This window comes from Pinus tabuliformis, chromosome 5_1 (assembly GCF_031772625.1).
Source record: "Pinus tabuliformis cultivar Carrire ecotype Pingquan chromosome 5_1, CPIR1, whole genome shotgun sequence".
In the NCBI taxonomy this organism is placed as follows: domain Eukaryota; kingdom Viridiplantae; phylum Streptophyta; class Pinopsida; order Pinales; family Pinaceae; genus Pinus; species Pinus tabuliformis.
In genome coordinates this window covers 566,158,448-566,181,356 of record NC_142305.1, presented here as the reverse complement: position 1 = coordinate 566,181,356, position 22,909 = coordinate 566,158,448, and the positions used below count along the sequence as shown (strand labels likewise).

The 22,909-nt window shown below is 37.0% G+C and overlaps 2 pseudogenes; both read right to left on the bottom strand.

Moving 5' to 3' along the window:
- LOC149166084 (cryptochrome-1-like) overlaps positions 1 to 9,680 on the bottom strand; it is a 66,533-nt pseudogene extending 56,853 nt beyond the window's left edge.
- An 8,657-nt stretch (positions 9,681 to 18,337) lies between these two features.
- The window catches only part of LOC149166083 (serine--glyoxylate aminotransferase pseudogene), a 76,874-nt pseudogene continuing 72,302 nt past the window's right edge, over positions 18,338 to 22,909 (bottom strand).

The following is a 22,909-nucleotide window of genomic DNA, read 5'->3' as shown; positions in this document are numbered from 1 at the left end:
TATTTATAGTAATTTTCCCAATAATTGAAGCTTTTAAGAGTCCACTTCCACAAGTATTGACGGATATATAGGGAAATCCTAGAAATGGTCCACTAAAGGTTTGACTCTACTTGATAATTTATAATAGACTAGGGGCGATGAGTTGACTATCTTATGTAAGTTATATGTAGAGATGTGATGCTTCCATGTACCATCACTTGAATGTTCTAGGTTGATGAGATTATGGTGATAACAATATTTATAATATCAAATCTTACGTCTCCATGAAATTTAAGGATAAGACTTAGAATGACAATGAAATAATTAATTAGAGAAATATCAACTACTTCAAAGATTTTATATATCCTAATTTTGTTGATCAAAACTATGTATGACATTTTATCTTAAAGAACAAAACAAATACTCAAAATTAAAATAAAATTTCATGACCTCCATCATTAAAGCCAACATTGCACTAACCCAAAAACACCTTGGGATGAGAAAATTTGTAAAATTTGTGATACAAAGGATAATAGCCTTAATAATATAAAACATTTTTACTCAATTTCATAATTTAACTATTCTTCAAGACTCCTTAATTAATGAAAACCATAATAATTTTTGCACTTTCATTTTCACTATGTTTAAATATAGAAATACCTTTATAAAAAATATTCAGTATATTCTTTTTTTTTAGTTGTTTAGTATAATGTAACTTCATTTTCATTTCTAATAATAACTAATATCATACATAACATGGACAATGTATCTTATAACTACATTTTGTTAGTGTAAATTTCAAATATGTGTACACCTACTATTTAAATTTCAGTGTAGCACTTAAATATTGGTCACATCTAGGAAGAAAAATGACTAGGGATGATATATCAGAAGAGAATGGAAGTAATAGGGTAATTGGAAAGTGTGAGTTTTACCTTTAAGTTATAAACTTGACTATGGTACAGGTTTATTACATCATTTAAACATGTGATGTTGTGATGCTGCAACCTCTTGATTTACAATGTACTGATAGGTTTCTTGTCCCTAGATAAATTATATAAATATCACACCCTATATGGTATCAAGGGAGTGGTGATTTGTAGGTAGTCTAGGATTGTTTTACTTCCACTACCAAATTTCACAGGATATGAAATATCATTCAATAACATTTCAACACCACTGAGACATCCCAACAATTGTCGCTACAACATGACTACCAAGGAGATCAAATGAAATCACGTGTTAATAGAATCAAATAATTTTTCCTTCTAAATAAAAGCCATGATTGTAGAATATATAAATAATAATGTATTAAGGTTAGGGAGTACTTATATACCATTCCAAATGATGTCATTAGAAGTGTTTGTAAGGTAAAAAATTACTTAAAAAATCTTCCTCCATGGAATCTCTAGTTGCATTAACAATAAATTTCAACCATAATTATAAGAGAATATATGTAAGGTGTCAGCACAATCTTGACTCCAGCCCAAATGTTAGAGCATCTAAATCGTATGAAATTATAATAGCTAACAAGGGAATTCAAGCTTGTTTCAAAGCACCCTAAAAGTAGGATCTTCATATGGATACTAATGTGGCATTAAGTTTCTTTATCTTTGAAATGTTATGAGGGTAGCACTAATTATGATTTTCTCAAGAATTTTTGGTAGAAGTGCTCTAAAACTATCCATGCCTTGAATTCATGTTCTACAATCAGAAAAATTCTTTTCTGAAGTGGCTTCAAAAAGGTTTGGAGCTAACAAGGAATCTATTTGGAAGTTTCATTTTCATTATTTATATCCTTATACCCTTGGCTAATAAGTTCACAACCTCCCTTAAACTTAAACTATGATTGTAGTAAAAAATTAAAACTCACATTATTTCATCTGATTGTGACACAATTTCAACAAAAAATTACTTCCCAAACCTTAATTAGGGAATGTAACTAAGCCGGGGAAGGGATGGCTTTTTTGTCACCTTGAGAAATTGACCTACATGTACTCAGTTTTCATTTGATCATCAAAATGTCCTACAACAACTAGAAATATGTAATAGCTCATGTTAGTGTCAGTATTTGCATACTACCATCAGTGATAAAAAATCCTCTTTTCATATCATATTAGGGTCCCATTCTAAAATTTTTGTCATTCCATTAGGTCATCATGCAAAAATTTGGTCACTGAATGTTGAATTAGGGTTTCCTTTACTCGTTTTATAAATTTACCCCTTTCTAGCTCATTTTAGCCTTGCTAAGTATCTATTGTCCATAAAGTTAATGACATCATGCCATCACATCAATCATGTCATCTTGAATTTCAGTCCTTCAAGGTCTCAATAGATATTTTAGGGTTTTTCAAGGTTTCATTAGATCATTAGGGTTTCCAAGGTTCCAATAAAATTCCATTCCATTTCATAAGAGCAGCAAGTAAAGGGTGAACAAATAACATATCTTCACCATGTGAAGATGATTTGTAAAGAGGAATTCTTATTTCGTCATGTAATTTTACGTTCACTATATGTAATAACTAATGTTCCTAGGCTGCCAACTCATCTCTATATGCCAACTTCATTAAAAAAGAAGTCAAATTCAAAGAGTTCTCAAATACCATCAAAAGATCAATTTGTCAAAGGAAATAGTCAAGTGAAAGGGTAATGTTTCAAAAGTTTAAGTGAATGCCAAAGGGAGTTGTCTTTTCCCAAGGGTGTCCAAATCATCATTTTGATAAGCACTAAACCCTAATTTCCTCTCCCATTGAGCTAGGGTTAGCTATGTAATCAGAGACATCTGAGTAGAGTAAGCCTAAGGGAGGTAATTTAAGCAATTATGAGGCCATTCCAGCTTATAAACATCATGTCTCCATCATTTTTCAAGAATTCATTCCAAGGGACAAATCATTTGCCACACATAGGGCCAGTTTTGCTTCAAAGTATGTTGCCAACCAAACAAAGATGAATTTTACAAAAGTGAGAGACAATTTTGTCCATAATAGACCAAGGATGAAAAAACTCCTTCAGTTTTTACGCAGGTGTTATGGTTTTGGAGAAATATAAAACATACAGGTGGTACAAGAGGTTTTCTGCACTTCTGGAGCAACCTTGGGAAAATCAATGTTTCTCCTAGATTGAGTGTCCAAATGACTTGATGTATGAGTCAAATGATAATTAGACAGAACGTGATTTCCAATGAGATATCATGAGCTCAATTTGGAGTTGCGAAAGACCTCAAAAAGTTTCCTGAAAGATCACACTTCATTTTTGCACCATCATTCTGCACTTTTTGAACAGTCTTGGGCGAATTGATTTTTGAGAGGCTATAATTGATCCTTGTCAATGCTTGATAGGATCATTGTGTAGCCAAGAGAGACATATTTCCAACGAGATATCATGGGCTGAATGTGGACTTCAGGAGGGTACTCAAAAGTTGATTTTAAGTTGGCACTACGCACTTCCTTCTTGTGCTACGAACTTGCCCAGAAATTAGTAGCATGGTCAAACACGCAGTGCCCTAGGCATTGCACACTTTTTTGGGGAACTTTTTGGAGAAATGGAGACCACCACTAGATTCATAATGACACACACATATCATAAAACCATATTTCTAGCCCTAGTTTTCAAAACTGGCAGGTGGAAAGGGAAAAAAACTAGCAAAAAATCATGTTTCAGACTCATTTTTGGCCTAGGCGCTGTGCACTTGACCAGTCTTGGGAGAATTACGTTTTGGAGGTTCAAGTCAAGCCCATTTTGGAAACAAAATATATATTTGGAAACTAGATAGGACAAGATTTCCAATGTGCTATCTAGGGCTCAATTTGGACGCCGGGAAGGTAGTCACAAGTAGCATGCAAGATCGAGGGCACACTTGACATAAAGATGGTGCACTTGACAATTTGCCTAATTTTTCACTGTTCTTCTCTAGATATGATTTTCACCTCTAGAAATAAAATTTTTACTGATGTCATTGATATTTTAAATGTAATTATGGTCTTTTACTATTACCTAGTGGTAAATACATTAGGTAAACGGACTTCATCAAGTCAAATGAATCAGTTCCAATATAATTAGGGATAAGTCACTTTGACCACCCTACACTCTAGCTATCAGTTCAGATTTTGGTGGAACTGCTCCTCCTCTCATGGATTCGATCCCTGAGGTTAGGAGGAGTTTGTTTTGATGTCTATATCTTCCCTTTCTTCACTTTTTTCAAAGGTTGGATTTGGTTGGATGTTGTACTAGTGATCAAAGACAATATTGTATCAGAGTTTGGCCAGTTTTAATAGATGAGTTGTGGCTATTTATTTGGGATAGATGTGGTATGGACGTTTAACATGGTTTCTTATTTTTCATCATTTGTATGAATGTTTCGTAAGCTCATAAACCATTTCATGTCTATTATATGGTAATTTTCAAGTTGATAGGTAGAATAATTGTTTACTCATGCTCTTGTTTGGGAAAGTTATCATAATTTGTCCATTTTTCTTCAGTTTAGGAAGAATTCATGTCATATGATCTTCCTAACTCCTCATCAGTCTTAAACCATATCACCAAATAACCTTTTAAGTGCTAAGCCTCTTGCCTACCATTCCCCTTTGAATGTCTGCAATTATATCCGATTTTCCTGACCTAGCCTGTTTGACCTAATATCCTCATCCAACAATAACCTAATCAAATCAAATCAAAAGATTATTTGCACATCATAACTAGCTAAAACCCTAATCCATCTAGCCCTCTTGGTTGTGATTCTTTGGAGAGAGCCCTCTCGAGCTTGGTAGGGCTAGCTACCATGTCAAAATGTTGTTCTGTGGTTACCTCAGCTGGACCCTTCCTCAGCCTTGGAGATCTTGAGGAGTGTTAACAACCTGATTACATTTTCCCTTACTATAAACATTATAACCTTAATCAAATTAAATTAGTTGAGTTTGGGACATGGATTCTAGAGCTGAGGAGGAAAACTACTTGGATGTGGATTAGTTTGGTGGTAGCCATGGAGGCTGATAGGTTGTTGTATGGTGATTTTCCTACAAGACATGGCTAGCAGACATAGAAACAAACTAAGGATGATAAGACTAACAAACAAAAAAAATTGGAATAAAAAGGGACAATTGGAGTAATGTTGATGGGTTCTCATGGTTTAGGCCAAGTTGGGAAAATAATAATCAGCAAATGGAAAAAAATAAGTATGGGAACAAGGAGGGAAAAATGATCTCATTTTCTCTAGGCCCTATAGAGGCAACAAGAAGAGGAGTGGGAATCTCCTTTTTCTTCTAGGAAAAAACTTGTATTACTATGTTAGGGAGGAAGCCTAGTATGGGAAGAGATTTACTCTTCATGTTACTAACTCTAGGTGGGGATACCACTCTCTTAGAGTGAGATGAGGAATCCTAATGCCAAAAATTATTAACTATAGTTGTAGAAGGGATGATGGTTTAATATCTGAGGGGTAGTGGTTTGATTCTCAGTGATGTGTAAAGGTTTTATTCCCAGTAATGTGGCTGAAGGTGGAGAGAATTTTCCTTTGGTTTCTCATCCCAGAAGCAAGTCCCACTCACACTTTCGAATCCCACTTAGGGATGACAACTGCATGTGAATTTGACTGGAAATTTGCTCATGTTAAACGAATCTTTATTTTCCGTTGTCTACCTTGCTCTAATAGGAATTTCCTCTTGTCATCTCAATGCCAAAACAAACATAGACACAAAACCCTACCATCAAATACAGACCATTATGTAGACTCGAATTCCTCTAGCACTAAAGAGATATTTTGTGTAAAAACAACGGTGATGATTACTCCTAATTTCTTTATCAATTTCAAGAATACGTAGGGTTTAACGCATATTTACCAGGTGAGTTTTAGTGCTTGCACAAAACTCCAAACATCCTAATGCTTTAAGGCTTTATTTTGTAATTGAACATGTTTTAGCCTCTGCTCAGTATTCACAATTGTTTCAAGTTATATAACTTGTCTTCCATTGCTAGGTCTTCCCTTAGCCTTGATCCAAGTGGTCTTCCAAATCCTTCTATGTCAGGACTCCTATAAGAGTGATGTCTATATGCTTCTAGAGCTTTCTTTATGTTGGCCTGTTGGGGCCTTACCCAGGTTCAGAGGTGATTTAGCTAAACAAATCCTAGTACTACTGGCCCTTTAGGTAGCAGTCCGCGGAACGCAGACTGAGGTCTCACCCAAAGTAGTATGAGAGGGTGCTAGAACTAGGTTTTTGCACCTTGTAGATGTCTGATGATTTCAAGTGGTCCATGGTTCTACCCTACACACACGTCGCTAAGCGCACTTACCTGTACCTTGCAACCTGAGATGCTACCTTCGTGCAACCCTACTTGGGGGCCGAACGCTATTATTACCCAAGTCCTTACTAGTATTCCACTGTTATTTGATTAACTTAGCTTATTTGTAGGCGTAAAGTATACTTAGTGATATAAATCATCAACACAAGTGTGCACAGTAAATAAATAGTATAATTGCAATTCATATCAAACAAGTAAAAACCCAAGAATAGATACATGGAATTAAGATAAAACTTCTTTTTTATTATTATCTTCCTTCAGTTATAGACTCGACTTTGCCCTGCACACTCAGCTACAGGGGTTTGTGTGATTAGCCGTGGACTACTAGGCCTCTATGCATTCAACTGTAGAGCCTTCTCCTACTCTACATCCCAAGACACACTTAGACACTTAGACTGTTATGAAACCAGCTCAAGAAAAGATAGAAAAGATAGATCAATGCCTTAGAATTCAGCCTCTTCGAGGGGGCAACCTCCTTTACATTACATAAATGAACAATTCTTGGATGATACAAATGAAAAGACCTCCTTTCTATATATAGGAGTCTAAGGGGTTATAACATAATCAGAGCCGACATAACAATAATAATGTAAGGGCACAATAATAACAATAGTGGGCTTCTATGGGGCACAATAGTAACAATATGGGCACTACATGGGTACATCAATATAATAAGTGGGTTATACTAATAACAATAAGGGGTTACACTAGTAGTATAGGGGCCTAACATAGACTCTTTCTCTTCGCTTCCACTTCCTTCTTTCTCTCCGTTCTGCTCTTTTACACTTAGAGCCTTGCTCTATTTATACAATCCCATGCTCCGCAGACCATGGGTTGGTCAAAATTACATTAAAAACTAGGGTGGACAACCATTTGACTCCAAAATAGCTCCACGCTCACAATTCGTAGGGCTTTACAACATCATTCGGTCAAAACATGGGCTTTGAGCCCCAAAACATTCCTCGGGGGGATTCCATGCCCAACACTTTATATTTCACATGTGATCAGAACATAAAAAAAACCTTCAAAGCACCCCTTGTATTATGATGTTGTAAAGGACCCTTGTTGGAGTAATCCATCATATATATACTATTGAATTATAGCTCAAATAAACCCATAATAGAGGCTTGTTAGATGCTTCTACCCAAAGGGATAATCCTTGATCATGAAATTCTGAATGCACGTTGAAAATTTCTTCATATGGAGCACCATCTTCCCTTGGTGCATGTACCAAAGATGAGTGGTGGTTGCAACCATTCTAATCCATAAAAAATTTCAACGATATTTGTAGGGTGTTCCATCTACATCCACTCTAATCTGGAAATTTCTCTCTCAAAAGTCACTTTTCAACTTGTTGTTGAATGATGGCAGGTAGTCCATGCCAGCTAGATCTGTAAGTCATTATGGTATTAATTGTAGTAAACTACTAAATTGTTGAAAATATACTCTAACATGTCTTAATATCTTTTCCATAAACGTATATATCTTTACCATCACCGAGTATGGATGCTACAAATTCTTTTCACTTCGCTTGAAATCTTATTCTAGATAAAAATATCAGTGGCATCAACTGAGGTGTATTGTTTGGATACCTTCCAAACATATTTAATGTTTTCTTTTCCTAGGCCAATAAAATAATCATTGTCTTAAGGATGGGTATTTAAGGAAATATGACAAACTAAAATCAACAACCAAAATCGAGATGCTTCTTATGTAGCATTTGGATCAACCTCTTTACTGTGATGAAAAACAAGGCATAATTGTGTCTATATAAGCTCAAAACAACTGTCATACATTGCCTCCACTGTATTGTTAATATCATCATCTTGTAATAGTCGCTAACCCAAAAATATTAAATATTTAACTATCCATAAGCAGTGAAAATGGGAAATTCTTTGTAATATTGTGCTAAAAAAATGGCAAACACATACAACATTATCCATCTCCATATTCCAAGAGTTGATTGAAATAATATTGACTGGTTTGTAAACCATAATGATTATGAATTTAACATGGGACCTGAACACTAGTGATGCAGGAGCATTTCATTAACAGGCAATGGCTGGAAGAAACATTTTTGTTTCCTGCCAAGGTGGTAGAGACAAAAACCTTTTCTTGGAATTGTTTGAGATTTTAATTGTTATGTAACTTTACACAACAATGTTAAGGTTAGTTAAGTTAGATTAGTTAAATTATTCTTTTAATTAGAAACTTTTTTGCATTTGGCTGACTAGGGAAATAGTTTCCTAACTGTAATGAAAAAGGGAAAGGCTTAAATGCCAATCCCAATTCCCATAGAGGGGCGGATGCCAAGAGAAAGGGGAAACAAATTAACAGAAGTTGTTGAGCCTATTGAGTTTTATGAACTGTGCATTGTGTCAACAAGAATTTATTTTCAGAAATAACAGTTATTAACAGATTATTTGTCCAACGAATTCTTGTGTAATGTTTATCAGTGAGATGTAAATTACCGTGTGTGTAAGAAGACAGAAGGGAAATTGTAGGCGCTAAGAATCAACTGACAAGGAATCACCCTAGAGTGACAAGGCAAATATTGTATAGAGAAGAAATCATTAGATGCCATTGGAAGGATAAACTGCTACATAAAAACTAGAGACAAAAACCCTAAGGCGAATGAATAGGTAACCCTTTTACTTTCCAAACCATTACATTTTCATTTACAGAGAAGCATAAATATTGCATTCAAGATTAAATAGTTCATTTACACATTCCTGGATATGAAAAACAAAAGATTTTGAACTGAATACCGACATCATACAATAAGGAAACACATTCTTGTGCCGAAAATATTAAGCTAAATACAAACATTCAGAGTCAAGATTTTATTCCACTGTAAATCGAAAGGGTGCCAGACTCTGATAGAGTCCTCTTTATACAAGTATAAGTTAAGAGTAGTAGAATCATGACAACCGGTTAAAGGCACAATTTCACCAAAAAAACACAAACGAAAGTATACAACACAATCTGACAGCTGGATAAAGGCACGGCTTCACCACAATGCCTAAGAAAACACACAGTATTCAATCCAAGTCTGATAGCACTACGCAATAGCAAATGAAAGATATAGGGCTTCCCACTATTGAAGACGTTAACCAAACATCTCCTAAACACTAGCTAAAACCCTAGATGGAAAGACCCTATAGAGTACAGTGAGAGAAGAATCGAGAGGGTTCAAATCCAACTAGGTAAGAACGTTGAAATGCTAAGGGAAATACAATCCAAAAACATAGTCAACCAACTCATTGAAGACAAGACGACACATTGTGAGAAGAATATGTGCTAAACTGAGCTGAGGTCGCTAAAACAAACCAGAATACATTGCTAACTAGCTGATTGATAGAAACACCAAAGACCGTCACACGGACAGAAACGTAACAAGCATGCATAGATCGACAGAGTGAAGAATAGCATCAACAGGCTGAGTAGTCACAGTGGCAGGCACATAGGCAGAGCCACAACATAAAGTAATTACAGAACTTTTCTAGAGCCTACAGGGGTATAATACCGTGACCCGGTTAACCGGTAAGAAGTGACTGACATGCATGTTAATACAATAACATAAAATCCAAACAACCATATTTATTACATCAGATACATCTCCACCAATTTTTGGTATCAGAGTAGGTTGCTCTTCTTAACAGAGATGGAGGTAGGCAGGAGAGGTTGAGGTAGAGGTAACATAAGAGCAGCAGATGATGGATTAAGAGAAGAGATTAGAGTTTTGAATTCACGATTAGAACCATTAGAAGTAGGAAGACGTATGGATCCTGATGGTGGAGATGATAGTGAAGAGGAAGAAAGTGTAGCTACAATAGAAGGGAAAAATGAGGAGGCACTAGAACTTAGATTTTTAAGATTAGTTTTATTGGCCAGTGGTAAGACAATACTAGAATTGACTATTTACGATGGCAGCCTATCCACAGAGGCACTATTGAACTGGATTAGTGAACTAGATAAGTATTTTGAATACAAAGAAATTAGTGAAGAGAAGAAGATCAGGTTTGTTGTTACAAAGTTGAGAGGACATGCAGTGTTGTGGTGGGATGTTGTACAGGAAGAACGAAGAAGACTAAATAAACCAGTGATTAGAAGTTCAAAAAGAATGGTAGCGAAGATGAAGAGTAAATTTCTGCGTAAAGATTATCAAATTGACCTTTACTGACAGGTACAAAACCTGAGTCAGAGAGTGATGATTGTAAAGGAGTACACTGAAGCATTTTATAAAGTAAATTTGAGAGCAGGATATGTGGAAGATACCCCTAAAAAGACAACAAGGTTTATGAATGGTCTACGGATGGAGATCCTAGATGAGACTAGCATTCTTTCTCCTAAAACTATGGAGGAGGCATACCAATGTGCCTTTAAGGTAGAGGAGAAGCTTACTAGGAAGCAGAATGCGAGAATAGGACAAGGTTCCGACAAAGGAACAGGACAATCTTATGGCAAAGGTAAGACTGCCAACAGCCGTGAAGAGGACAGTAGTTCCAAAACTTCGGGATAGACCAAGAGAGAAGGTAACACGAGGGGAGGAAGGCCATACCAAAGAGGAAGAGGTAATGGCAGAGGCAAAGGGAATGCCTTTCAGTGTTACAAGTGTCATAAGTGGGGACACAGGTTGTTTGAATGTCCTAAAAATGAACTTGCTGGATAGAGAGGAGCGTATGTTGCTCAGCCTGAAGCAGCAAAGGAACCATAGTAGGAGGTGGAGAATGTACCAAAATAGGGGAATCCTTGGTATTGAACAAGCTTTTGTTGAAATCGGTGAAAGAAGCAAATATGACATAGAGAAAAGAATTGTTCTGTGTTGTATGTAAGTCACACAGAAAATGTTTTAAATTGATTATTGACAGTGGGAGCACTGATAATTTGGTAGCTACGGAGATGGTGGAGAAACTAGGTTTGAAAAGAGAAAAACACCCAACTCCATACAGGGTGTCGTGGTTGCAGAAGGGACACCAATTGTTAGTTGATGAATAATGTGAGGTAGATTTTCAAATAGGTAAGTACAAAGATAAGGTGACTTGTGACATAGTGCCGATGGACATGTGCCATATTCTACTAGGCAGACCATGGTAGTACGATAGAAAGGTATTCCATGATGGAGAGAAAAATTGTTACAGATCTGTCAAAGATGGGATAAAGCATATGTTGGTACCCATGAAAGAAGAGGAGACAGCAAAAACAAGTCGAATGAAAGCATTACTGCTAGGAGGAAAGGAGTTTTGCAACAAGTTGAGGAGCGTGAATTGGGTTATGTAGTTCTGAGAAGACCAAGGGCAGTGTTAGTACACAAAAAACTTACTAATTTGCCTATGGAGATACAGAATATGTTGCAGGAATTTAATGATATTATGGTAGATGATTGGCCCAATCAGTTACCACCAAAACAGAGTATTAGTCACCATATTGAATTCATCCTAGGAGCCAGTTTGCCAAACAAGGCTCCTTATCGGATGAGCCCAAAACAAAATGAGGAGATAAGAAAACTGGTGTAGGAATTATTAGATAAAGGACTGATTAGAGAGAGTCTGAGTCCTTATGATGTTTCGACTGTTCTAGCTCCCAAGAAAGGAGGGGAATGACGGATGTGCACTGATTCCCAAGTGATCAATAAGATTACCATTAGGTACATGTTTCCTTTACCTAGGATGGACGATATGATGGAATTTCTCAGTGGGGCAGTATAATTTTCAAAGATTGATTTGAAGAGTGGCTACTATCAGATTCGAATTCGAGAAGGTAACGAGTGGAAGACAACTTTCAAGACCAATGAAGGCTTGTATGAGTGGTTGGTTATGTCATTCGAGTTGAGCAATGCCCCCAGCACGTTCATGCGATTGATGAACGAGATGCTCAAAGAATTCATTGGTAAGTTTGTGATTGTGTATTTGGATGATATTCTCATATTTAGTAGGACGAAGGAAAATCATTTTCGACATGTTAGGTGTGTATTGGAAAAATTACAGAAAAACAAGTTGCTGATAAATTTGAAGAAATGTTCTTTTTTCAAGAAGGAACTGATTTATTTGGGTTTTGTAATATCTGAGAATGAATTAAAGATGGATCCAGAGAAGGTTGCAGCCATAGTTAGCTGGCCATCTCCCAAGAGTTTATTTGATGTAAGAAGTTTCCATGGGTTGGAAAGTTTTTATAGAAAGTTTATTAAACATTTCAGTGAGATTTGTGCATCAATGTTGGACACAATCAAGAAGTCCAACCAGCCTTTCCGATGGATAGAATCGGCTGAGAGAAGTTTTCAATTGATGAAGAAAAAAATCACTGAAAAACCCATTCTCAGATTACCAGATTTCAATAAATTATTTTTGGTTCATTGCGATGCCAGTGGGAAAATTATTGGAACAGTACTCAGCTAGGAAGATAAGCCAATGGCTTATTTCAATGAGAAATTGAATAAAAGACAACAGAAATACATGTCTTACGACAAGGAGTTTTATGCCGTCATCAAAGCATTGGAGCATTGGAGACATTATTTGCTGGCTAAGGAGATTGTCTTATTTTCAGACAATTTTGTGTTACAATATATCATGCAGCAACATAAGATGAACCACAAACATGCAAAGTGGGTAGATTACTTGCAGAGTTTCACTTTTGTTTTGAAACATATGGCCAAGCTAATAAAGTGGTAGATGCTTTAAGCATGAGAAGTTTGATCCTACATGAGAGTATGATATAGGTGTTGGGATTTGAGCACCTTAAGGATTTGTATGAGGCTGATGCACATTTTAAAGAATCTTACGAAGCTTGCCAAAATCCACTGTTAAGGGATAACAATTTATGGCTAGATTATAATATTTAGGAAGGGCTTCTATTAAAGGAGGACAATTGTGTATTCCAGACTCTTCTATGAGAGAGAACTTGGTCCAAGAGAAACACAGTGGAGGATTAGTCGAGCATTTTGGCATCGGCAAAACATTGGATCAGTTAAGCCACTTCTATTATTGGACGAAGATGCATAAAGACATGAAAATATTTGTGAATAGGTGTAAAGTGTGTCAGTATGCGAAAGGATGGAGTCAGAATGCAGGGTTGTACACACCCTTATCTATTCCAAACATACCTTGGGACTCAGTTAGTTTAGACTTTTTCTTAGGACTGCCAAATACGCAGAGGGGATTCGACTCTATCATGGCGGTGGTGGATTGTTTCACCAAGATGGCACATTTTATTCCATGTAGGAAGAACAGTGATGCCACACATGTAGCACACTTGTTCTTCAACAAGATCGTCAGATTACATGGCTTGCCAATGTCCATTATTTCAGATAGGGACGTGAAGTTCACAGGCCATTTATGGCAAACGTTATGGAAGAAGTTAGACACCAAACTGAACTTCAACTCAGCTTATCATCCACAGACTGATGGGAAAACTAAGGTGGTAAACTGCGGTCTACGAAATCTACTGAGGAGTCTAGTTGGTGAAAATTCTAGGCAGTGGGATCACGTACTTGCACAAGCAGAATTTTCCTACAATGACTCGCCCAATAGAAGTTTGGGTAAGAATCCTTTCAAGATTTTGTATGGAATGCATCCATGACGAGTATCTGAATTATGGGATTGGGATAGTTAGAATGCAGGAGTGTTGATGGTGAATTTTTCGCGACAGCAGTCAGCGACCTACATGAGCAAGTGAAACTGAAGTTATAGGACAACAGTCAGAAATATAAATAGAAAGAAGATCTGAAAGGACAAGAGGTATAGTTTGAAGTTGGAGACCTGGTACTTTCACATTTGTGCAAGGAAAGGTTCCCCAGAGGAAAATACAAGTTGAATATGAAAAAGATTAGGCCTTGCAAAATCCTTTGGAAGTTTTCTGCAAATGCTTACAAATTGCAGTTATCCCCAGGTATAGGAATCTCACCCATTTTTAATGTTGCATATGTGTATCCTTAGATTGTTGTTCAGGAAGCAAACAGATCAGAGAGATGAACACGGGACACGTAGGAAGAGGAAGCACCTTGGATCAAACAAATGCCTCCAGTAAAGCCTTTGGAGATCAAGTAGGTTTTAGATACACATGTGTCCAGACAGACTCAAAAGAAGGAGTATTTACAATATTTGATTAAATGGAGGAACGATCCTATAGAGGACAGTTCCTAGTTAGACATTGGTCAGATTCAATGTGCTGGGTACTCCATTGATGACCTCATGGACAGGAGCCATGAATTTAATTTACTCTCAGAGCCTAATGGAGGAGAATCTCATCAATAGGCAATGGCTAGAAGAAACACTTTCGTTTCCTACCAAGGTGGCAGAGACAAAAACTTTTTCTTGGAATTGTTTGAGTTTTTAATTGTTATGTAACTCTGCAAAACATTGTTAAGGTTAGTTAAGTTCAATTAGTTAAATGTTTCTTTTAATTGGAAACTGTTTTGTGTTTGGCTAACTAGGGAAATAGTTTCCCAACTGTAATGAAAGAGGGAAAGGCTTAAAATCCAATCCCAATTCCCATAGAGGGGCAACTACCAAGAGAAAGGGGAAAGAAATTAACAAAATTTGTTGAGTCTATTGAGTTTTATGAACTGTGCATTGTGTCAACAGGAATTTATTTCTAGAAATAACAGTTATTAAAAGATTATTTCTCAAAAGAATTCTTGTGTAAGGTTTTTCAGTGAGATGTAAATTTTTTTGTGTGTAAGAAGACAGAAAGGAAATTACAGGTGCTAAAAAATAACCAACAAAGAATCACTCTAGAGTGATAGGGCGAATATTGTCCAGAGAAGAAAGCATTAGATGCCATTGGAAGGATAAACCACTGCATAGAAACCAGAGACAAAAGCCCTAAGGCGAATGAACAGGTAAGCCTTTTACTTTCCAAGCCATTACATTTTCATTTATAGAGAAGCATAAATATTGGATTCAAGATTAAATAGTTCATTTACACATTCCTAGATATAAAAAACAAAAGATCTTGAACTGAATACAGATGTCATACCATAAGAGCACACATTCTCGTGCCCAAAATATTAAGCTAAATACAAACATTCAGAGTCAAGATTTTATTCTACTGTAAATCGAAAGGGTGCCAGACTTTGACAGAGTCCTATTTATACAAGTATAAGTTAAGATTCGAAGAATCATGACTTTCAGTTAAAGGCATAACTTCACCAAAAAAACACAAATGAAAGTATATAGCACAACATGACAGTTGGATAAAGGCACGACTTCACTACAATGCCTAAGAAAACACACAGTATTCAATCCAAGTCTGATAGCATTACGAACTAGCAACTAAAAGGTATAGGGCTCCCCACTATTGAAGACATCAACCAAACATCCGCTAAACCATAGCTAAAACCCTAGATCAAAAGACTCTACATAGTAGAGTGAGAGAAGAACCAAGAGGGTTCAAATCCGACTAGGCAAGAATGTTGAAGCCCTAAGGGAAATACAACCCAAAAACACAATCAACCAACTCATTGAAGACAAGAAGACGCATTGTGATCAGAATACCTGTTAAACCGAGCTGAGGTTGCTAAAACAAACCAGATTATAGTGCTAACCAACTGATGGACAAAAACACCAAAGACCCTCACATGGACAAAACCGTAACAAGCATGCACAGACCGACAGAGTGAAGAACAACATCAATAGGCTGAGTAGTCATAGCGGCGGGCACACAAGCAGAGCCACAACATAAAGCAATTGCAGAACTTTCCCTAGAAGCTACGAGGGTATAACACTATGACCAGGTTAACCGGTAAGAAGTGACCAACATGCATATTAATACAATAACATAAAATCCCAACAACCATATTTATTACATTGGATACATCTCCACCAAATGGTGGGGTTGTGGATGACAAAGTGGAATTTTCAAAAAAAGGTATATACCCTCTAGTGCATCACATTGCTAATTTGTTTAACAATGTTTGTGTAGGTTTCAGAGAAATAAAAGGAACCAAAATACACATATATAAACCTGTCTTTCTGTGCTTATATTGAGTGTTAAAATATCTCTCTCCCCTCATTGTAGATGGTTAATTGGAGTGAGTAGAACACAATGGCTGATGTGGATCTATCTAGTATATTAAACCACCGAAGAAAGAGGTATTTTTCTATTTTTTGTATGTTTGCATTTACACCTTTTAATTGTTGGAAATTTGTTACAGAAACTTCATGTTATCATTCTAATGTGAAGGTTTAGTAGTGAAAACACCATTCATTTAGGAATAAAGCAGTGTGAGAAAAGTGTCGCTCTTTATTCATTTTCTATTATATTTTTGCTGCGCATCATTCGTCTATCTATGAATCAAAGTGAGAGAGAAAAAAGTCACTTAATAATAGGCTTACTTAGAGTACAACTAAGCATTCTATGTGAGAATTCTTACAGTAGGAGTAATTATATATCCAATATAAGCTGAGGAACTACGGGAGCTAATGCCATAGAAAACAAAGAATGGAAGTCATGCACAAAAAAAGAATATTCAACAAGCCCTATCCATGAGCTCTTGAAATATGATATTGTCTCATACTTCAAGTCCATAAAGGCAAGCAAATAATGACCCTATCCATGAGCTCTTCAGATATGATATTGTCTCATCTTTCATGTCCACAAAGGGAAGCAAATAATGACGACAACTATTTTTCTTATTTATATTGGAATCACCTTCTAGTTCCATGTTGCTTGAGGCCATGGTTGATTATTCTTATGGAAGCAATTTGAGGAAGTCATGGAAAGTCATGTACAACAATTTATATTTAATCCTAAACATAAAAATTACCATTAACTCTATGCACTATCACAACAAATTTAGAGGGCTGCAAATTGATAAACATAGGGTTGTTTCTTTTTGGCATTGGTGGTTAAATTTGGTATTTGCTTGAAAGGAAAGGAGAAGACATCCTCTGCACTGGTTGCTGCATTATATGATTAGTTTAGCCTGAAATATTGTTTTTTATACTACATACTATTCCTGATAAGATGATGAGTGGTGTTCCAAGCTAAGGACCAGATACAAATCCATCAATAGGTAGCCTATCTTAATTTTACTGGCTCTAACTGGGATCTTCAAGCCATAAATTTTGTCTCCTTACATCCTGTGCACATATAATTTTTTTGGCATGATGATCCCATCGAGGGGCCTTGGTATGTGTTTATGAATAGGTGGCCACTTGTAAATCATAGAAAACACTTGATTACTGTTCCCCATTTCCTTAATAGGTGAAGTGAAAATACGGGGGAGAACATTCCCATCACAGAGACAGAAATGAGCAGTTAAGCATGCCCTCATCTTCTCCATTGACTGGTTTACCTTTCTATCGATGCAGTCAAAATTCTTCTTGTAACACATAACTTCTCCCTTTAGAGGAGAACTCCTCTAAACCTTCACCATGACAGACTATATAATCATAAGAATGATATTTTATTTTGGTATCCACTATTGTGAAATAAAGACCGTAAAGGGAAAAAAATATAGAGCAAGGAAGACAAAATATTGGAAAAAGAAAGTGGTTTGTCATAGGTATATAATAGATTTACGATATTTTGGGTTGAACATGATTCCAAGTTTACTAGATAGCTAGTTATTTTTCCAAAAGATATTGCTCAATCGAATCATAAAGATGCGATTATCGATGAAGATAATGACACATTAATAAAAGAAGAACTATTGAGAGATAGGGGGTATGTTAAAAAATCACTTGTGTCTTGAAATTTGTAGTTAATTTTTTCTATATCACAAAGGATTGTAAAACAAATTTCATTCTTTGGTTGGGATTGAGGTTGTGGTGTTAACAATACCAAATGGAAAACTTCCATTGGTTAAGGCCATTCTTTTAAAAGTGTCAGGGGTCCAGAAATCAAAGGTTTCCTGCCAATCGCCACTACAAAATAAAATAAAGACATTCTCACTATCTCAGGATTCTAGTCCTAAAAAGAAAAGTAGGAAAGAAATGGTTACTCAAAAATCTTCTTGTGGGCATATTTAATTGGAATAGCTACATATATGAATATTCCTGTCTATGTGCATTTTTTCATTATTCCATACTAATTAATGTGACATGGACTTATGTGGGGAATACTTTTACCTTATTCGGGCTTCACAGGTGTATAAGAGTTGAATTGATCGTGTGTAGAACCAATACGTCCCAAACTTATAGAACTTTAAATAGTCGTTTGTAAAAAAGATACCCTTACACACTTTTTAATCTTTGCTACTTCTAAGGCTTTTGGGCTTGCACACACAATACCAACAACTATTGGCAAGGGTGGATCCTTTTGAGAAACTATTTGTGCTATATCCACTCCCCATTCATCCATACAAAAGTTAATGGAACATATTGAATACACACCATCCATGAGAATCAAAGAAGGATGCATGCAATCATACGCAACCGCCCATTCCAAATATCATTATTTACAAGTGAACTTATTAATTAAAAGAAAACATTTTTCTTATGATTATCGGTATGAGAGTAACTTGATTTTAGATTATAAAAATATGATTGACAGCAATGAAGTCAAATAGTTTACTTCATTCTTGTCCATCTAATTTATGGAATTTACAATCGAGATAAGGATGGCATGTTTATAGCTAGTTTCTCTTGTGTGTCATATTTCTGGAATATTCCAAAATCTATAATCAAGATAAAGATGGTCTCATTATAGCCTATTTTATAACCCTCAACTAATTATTCTTCTACATAGAGAATAGATTTATTAAGTGGCATTGTAAAATGCTAAATAAACACTTTGAATTAATAGAAACAAATCAACACTGGTGGTCATACTCACCAAGCACCTTGCTTATATTTGCCAAATTATTTTTGACCCTAGTTGTAGTCTCATTGTGAACACTACAAATAACCTTTAGTATGTTCCTTATATGCTTCGATGTTTTCCCTTAGTATCCCAATATCCACCCTTATCCCCCATTCACACTTTACAACAACAATATCAAATTTGAGGTCCTTCATTTGGTTAATTCAAACAATACTGAATTTGCCCATCTCAAAAGAAATGATTTGATCTCGCAGTGATAGTGTTATTGTAAGAGCACTTTCCCAAGCACCAGTACCTGGATAATTTCAAAAACATATGTTATATGATTGATACACCATGCACATGGATTAAGCTAACACCAAAATTTAAGTTAAACTTCCAAAATATAATATTACCACATTTGGTTAAATTGAAATTACCAAATAGTGCCCATAATGAATAAGTTCACAAATTAGTAGTTATTTGACTCATTATAACCATATGAGGGAAGCCACAAAATGGAAAATTTACGAAACTAAAGGCAAACGCACAACTTACTTTACTAAAAACAAAGCACAATTTGTGAGATTGGGTTTAAATTTTTAATTTAACAAGCCAAGAGAATCTAATATAACAAGAAAGTTTAAACCATGTAGGAAAATCTACACACCAGAAATCTTGTAGTGCTAGTAAAAAAAGTATAAATCGAAAACCTAACTTATGGATTCTATCATAATTTACTATGTTTCTCCTTGAGCTCTCATAAATGAGGAGTTTGAAAATTTTGGATTTTTTATGGTGTACAATCCATAATTATGAGCTAGCATTAAAAGCCTTTTTTACCACTCACACAAATTAACAAGGGAAATTTTAAATAGCATGCTAAGATTGAGAATCATATAAGTACACTGAGAGAACCATACCCTTAAAAAAACCTTGATTAGTGTAGAGCTGAGAGGCATTAAAACCCTTGAAGTTGCACAATCCAAGGTCTAGTCCTTACTAGGGATTGTGTATCTTGAGGGTTTGAATACCTCTAAGTGCTAACTTTATCAGATACTAATACCTATGTACAAACACTCAAGAGGGAAGACATTGACTTTTGAAAAGAGAGGAGTGGTATTTATACTAAAAAATATGAGATATTTACCCTGAATTATTACATCTGGTTGATGGCATTTCGAACTGGGAAGTAGTCGAGTACAAATAATAGAATGATATTATACATACATAGAAAGTCTTAAACGATGGGGAATCTAGTGCGGTTATGATAAGGTGTATTTTTTTCCCAGGTAGACATTACAATGGGTTCACATGACCTGTATCCATGAATCCTTAAGCTCGTAGATGAAACCCCAGAATGTAGGGTTTTGAGAACCAAATGCTTGATATTATTGTCTCTGAATATCATGCAACTGCAGCTAAGATTGTGGGTGTTATGTGGATGCAACAACTGCAAATAATGCTAGAAATTGAACTGGGCCTCTGGTCCTGTGTGTCGTGGTTGCATTTGTTTTACAGTCAAGAAGATAGAAGGATATGAAGTGCCCAACTGCTTATGCGACACAGTGGTACCAATGTCCAAAATTGCCCAAAAAAAGCACCCTTTATCCATAATAACAATGATCCAGGTGGATGTTGGTGGCCACCCACCTATCCCATTTGGGCCCCCATAACTATCTCTTTCAGTTTTTCACTTTCCTTAATTATAGTGCAGTTTACTATTTTTAGCAGATTTTCGGGTCCTAAACTTCCGGAGCCGTTTTGAGGCCCCAAACGACGTTTTTTGGGAAATCCACCGCCAGTAATTTTTTGGTTAAAAATCGTCTTTTCCGTCGTAGTCCTCGGACAGATCTTTCCAACGGGCTATCATGCACGTCAAACGGAGATAAAACGACCAATTCGCGACCCTGGGAAGTTGGCTGTCCAACTCACCCCAAAATGGGGCCCACAATTTGGCGTTTCATCTTCTAGGGTTAGGTTTTGGAATGTGAAGGGTTTTCCATTGTTTCTCAATAATAAATAGGCCTTCGAGCCTCATTGTAAAGACAGTTTGAAACAGTTCAGAGGCATGTAGCCGACACATCTCTTCTCGGAGATAAGCTACCATCGCCCTAGCTGGGTTATTTCTATTTGTAAGCATATTTCAGTATTCTCCGTTAATGAAATGAAGTATTATTTCCGCTGCATCTCTATTTTTATGGTTATCGCATCTCTGTATTTATGGTTATCTCTGTAATCTATTGCATTCCTGCTTAAATCCGGATCAGTGGTATCTGAGCGGTCTGCTTTTTCTTTGTTTTTCTTTGCATGTCCCCAACGAGGTCGGGATATAAGGAGTTAGGGCTTGAATTGGTCGAACCTTTGCAAGACCAGCCTCGCAAATCTCGACGACCTCCCATGGCGGATGAGAAGAAAGACGAGGGGGCAGGAGATCCTATTAGAATCTTGCTCGAAGAAGCCCTCGAGCGGCAAAGGAACGCGATGATGGATAGCTTTGCGCAAATCCTTCAGCGGCTACCCAGAGGCAACGCATCGGCTTCCAACAGCTACTCTGGAAACGCCACACCGTTTAAGGTACAAGTTAATTTTGAAATCTCCATCTTCGAGGGTCAAATAGACGCAGATGCCGTAGATAAATGGTTAAATCTGCTAGATGGGTATTTTTCTGTTCATGAATTTTCAAGTCGGAAAAAGATTATTTTCGCTCTTCTCAAAGCAACCCCCCACGTCAAGGACTGGTGGGAAACATACTGCGAGCAGAAGGATGAAAGTACAGGCTCACTGTTTTCAGCTGCCCCCACTTGGCATGACTTCCGGGATGCCATCAAGGAGCAGTACTACCCTGTCAAAAGCTATGAGGATAAATACATCAAATGGACCACACTGCGGCAGGGACGAGACCAAGATGTGCCAGAGTTCACAAATATTTTTCATACCCTTCGCACACAGTTGGGTATCAAAGATTCTGAGCTGCATCTGGTACTCAAATACCGCGGCTGCCTACACAGATACATCCAGGAAGAGATGGAGCTCTTGAACATCTCCTCACTCGGCACAGCATACCGATACACTTTCAACATCGAGCAAAAGTTCAAACAGAAGAAGCGAGACTTTGGATCTACAAATACGAAGCCTAAAGGACAAAGCCAAGGCGGGGTGACCCAAGACAACCCCTCGAAGCCACAAGAAAAGAACACCACCACGAAGCCGAAGAAGGACACAGGAAAGAGGTGAGAGTTCCACAAGAGTCCCACTCATAACACGAGTGTCGGACCAAGCAGTCGCTGGTGGCCGAGTTGAAGGCTTCTGAATCAGATGCATGTTCCGACTCTGAGCCAGAACCCGACAAGGGGAATGGAAAAGGGAAGCAGATCATTGATGCGGATCCTAGTGCCACTGTTGCCACTGCCAAGATCCAGAAGAATGAGCCCGAAGAGCCAGAGGAGGGGGAACGTCTTTTCCACTCACAAATGTGGGTGAAGGGTTCGCCACTGCAATTCATTGTCGACAGTGGCAGCCAAAAGAACCTCATTTCAGCAGAGGTCGTGAAGCGGTTGGGCCTACCGACTACACCACACCCACAGCCGTACAGTATCGGGTGGCTTCACGAAGGACGAGATCTCAAAGTTCGCCAGCAGTGCCGCCTTCCCTACAGCATCAAGCCCTTCACAGATGAGGTATTATGTGATGTTACACCTCTGGATGTTTGTGATGTACTATTAGGCCAGCCATACTTGTGGAGGCGACATGCTGTGTATGAGTCAAGGCCTCGCGCTGTCATTATTTCTTTGGATAATTCATTATACAGGATACCGGAGGTAGCCCCACCTACTGCCACCTCTTTGATCACTGCTAAGAAAGGCAGCAAGCTCATCTCACAGACTAGGAAATT